General features: G+C 43.3%; 1 long non-coding RNA gene across 1 annotated transcript; it reads left to right on the forward strand.

Annotated features, from left to right (window-relative positions):
• The first annotated feature begins 2245 nt into the window (after window positions 1–2245).
• LOC124030786 lies at window positions 2246–3291 on the forward strand. Its single transcript, XR_006838032.1, has 3 exons — window positions 2246–2289; window positions 2688–3085; window positions 3259–3291. It is a non-coding gene; the product is annotated as an uncharacterized LOC124030786 (long non-coding RNA).
• The last annotated feature ends 251 nt before the right edge of the window (window positions 3292–3542 follow it).

A 3542-nucleotide genomic window follows, 5' to 3' on the forward strand; every position in this document is an offset into this window, starting at 1 on the left:
CGTTCAACAGAAGTTCATTACAACCCCATTTCCTTATATATTTACACACCCCATTTCCTGCTATGTACACACCCCATTTCCTGCTATTTACACACCCCATTTCCTGCTATTTACACACCCCATTTCCTGCTATTTACACACCCCATTTCCTTGTATATTTACACACCCATTTCCTTGTATATTTACACACCCCATTTCCTGCTATTTACACACCCCATTTCCTGCTATTTACACACCCCATTTCCTTCTATATTTACACACCGCATTTCCTGCTATTTACACACCCATTTCCTTGTATATTTACACACCCCATTTCCTGCTATTTACACACCCCATTTCCTTGTATATTTACACACCCCATTTCCTGCTATTTACACACCCCATTTCCTTGTATATTTACACACCCCATTTCCTTGTATATTTACACACCGCATTTCCTTGTATATTTACACACCCCATTCCCTGCTATTTACACACCCAGTTTCCTTCTGTATAAGTGACCATAAACTGTACACAGAGAACTGCAGACAGAGGAAACTCCCCACTGGAACAGTAGACTTCAACATGCTGTATATCCAGCCAGAGGACAGCCAGTACAGCTCTCTAGTCAACAGTGGACTTCAACATGCTGTATATCCAGCCAGAGGACAGCCAGTACAGCTCTCTAGTCAACAGTGGACTTCAACATGCTGTATATCCAGCCAGAGTACAGCCAGTACAGCTCTCTAGTCAACAGTGGACTTCAACATGCTGTATATCCAGCCAAAGGACAGCCAGTACAGCTCTCTAGTCAACAGTGGACTTCAACATGCTGTATATCCAGCCAGAGTACAGCCAGTACAGCTCTCTAGTCAACAGTGGACTTCAACATGCTGTATATCCAGCCAAAGGACAGCCAGTACAGCTCTCTTGTAAACAATGGACTTCAACATGCTGTATATCCAGCCAGAGTGCAGCCAGTACAGCTCTCTAGTCAACAGTGGACTTCAACATGCTGTATATCCAGCCAGAGGACAGCCAGTACAGCTCTCTAGTCAACAGTGGACTTCAACATGCTGTATATCCAGCCAGAGGACAGCCAGTACAGCTCTCTGGTCAGCAGTGCAGCTTGATCTTGAACTAACACTCACACTTGTCTTTTCTTACTGGCACTGACTTTGCTGATAGCTACTTTTTAAGGGAAAATGTGCTTACTATGACTGTAACATATGCTTGTCTCTGTTAGCAACCCTACGATGAAGGTATTAAACTGTAAGTCACCCTGGATAAGAGCGTCTGCTAAATGACTAAAATGTAACTGTAAACAGGTGGTGAGTACAGCCAGTGTTATTCTAGGGTTATATTGTGATGTTATACAGTACAGCCAGTGTTATTCTAGGGTTATATTGTGATGTTATACAGTACAGCCAGTGTTATTCTAGGGTTATATTGTGATCTCATCCAGTACAGCCAGTGTCATTCTAGGGTTATATTGTGATCCAAATCAGTCAGGTTTCAAGACTAGTCATTACTGAGGCTCTTCTTGTGATCTCATCCAGTACAGCTAACTCTCTCTCCTCTGCTCTCATCCTTCTAGACCTATCGGCTGCCTTATATTGAACCATCAGATCCTCCTCTCCATACAGTTGGGCACAGCCAGTGTTATCCTCTAGGGTTATATTGTGATGTCTATACAGCTCTCACAGTCCCCCAGTGCTCTATTCTAGGGTTATATTGTGATCTCATGGCTCAGTACCTCCATGGTCTCTCCTATCATTGCTATGCAGGACACACAATTAATCTTCTCCTTTCCCCCTTCTGATGACCAGGTGGCAGCGCATCTCTGCATTCTGGGACATATCAGTGTGATGACGGATCACCATCCATGCTGACAGCGGCAGCTGCTCTTCCTAGGGGAAGGACTGCCCGTTCCATGATCTATCAGTTGACAACTCCAGTGTCCTCCTCCCAGGCGCTTAGAATTGGCGTGATCTCAAACTGTCGTTCTCACTAACATCAGCCGGTGGCCCGTTCCTGTAGGTTCATGCTCTACAACATCCAGTACAGCCTGCCTTATTCTAGGTTATATTGTGCGCATCCAATACAGCCAGTGTGTATTCTAGGGTTATATTGTGATTGGCTGGGCTCCCTGCCTGTGCCATTAGTGTTATTCTAGGGTTATATTGTGATCCCAGTTCTCTCAGTACCCAGCTCCTCCGCTATTCTAGGGTGGCTATTGTTGATGCTCGCATCAGCTACAAGACCAGTGTTATTCTAGGGTTATATTGTGATCTCATCCAGTACAGCCAGGTTATCAGGCCCTACACCCAAATAAGGGCACTACAGCCAGTGTTCATCCACCTCTGGGGCCTCCCTACCACTGAGGAAGTACAGTTCCCGCTCAGCTCAGTCAAAACTGTTCGCTGCTCTGGCTCCCCAATGGTGGAACAAACTCCCTGTGACGCCAGGACAGCAGTCAATCACCACCTTCCGGAGACACCTGAAACCCCACCTCTTTAAGGAATACCTAGGATAGGATAAAGTAATCCTTCTCATCCCCCCTTAAAATATTTAGATGCACTATTGTAAAGTGGTTGTTCCACTGGATGTCATCAGGTGAATGCACCAATTTGTAAGTCGCTCTGGATAAGAGCGTCTGCTAAATGACTTAAATGTAATGTAAATGTGATCTCATCCAGTACAGCCAGTGTTATTCTAGGGTTATATTGTGATCTCATCCAGTACAGCCAGTGTTATTCTAGGGTTATATTGTGATCTCATCCAGTACAGCCAGTGTTATTCTAGGGTTATATTGTGATGTTATACAGTACAGCCAGTGTTATTCTAGGGTTATATTGTGATGTTATACAGTACAGCCAGTGTTATTCTAGGGTTATATTGTGATCTCATCCAGTACAGCCAGTGTTATTCTAGGGTTATATTGTGATCTCATCCAGTACAGCCAGTGTTATTCTAGGGTTATATTGTGATCTCATCCAGTACAGCCAGTGTTATTCTAGGGTTATATTGTGATGTTATACAGTACAGCCAGTGTTATTCTAGGGTTATATTGTGATCTCATCCAGTACAGCCAGTGTTATTCTAGGTTATATTGTGTCCAGTACAGCCAGTGTTATTCTAGGGTTATATTGTGATCTCATCCAGTACAGCCAGTGTTATTCTAGGGTTATATTGTGATCTCATCCAGTACAGCAGTGTTATTCAGTGTTATTCTAGGGTTATATTGTGATCTCATCAGTACAGCCAGTGTTATTCTAGGGTTATATTGTGATGTTATACAGTACAGCCAGTGTTATTCCATCTCATCCAGTACAGCCAGTGTTATTCTAGGGTTATATTGTGATGTTATACAGTACAGCCAGTGTTATTCTAGGGTTATATTGTGATCTCATCCAGTACAGCCAGTGTTATTCTAGGGTTATATTGTGATGTTATACAGTACAGCCAGTGTTATTCTAGGGTTAGGGTTATATATTGTGATCTCATCCAGTACAGCCAGTGTTATTCAGTACAGCCAGTGTTATTCTATATTGTGATCTCAT

The sequence above is a fragment of the Oncorhynchus gorbuscha genome, unplaced genomic scaffold, assembly GCF_021184085.1.
Source record: "Oncorhynchus gorbuscha isolate QuinsamMale2020 ecotype Even-year unplaced genomic scaffold, OgorEven_v1.0 Un_scaffold_15732, whole genome shotgun sequence".
Lineage (NCBI taxonomy): Eukaryota > Metazoa > Chordata > Actinopteri > Salmoniformes > Salmonidae > Oncorhynchus > Oncorhynchus gorbuscha.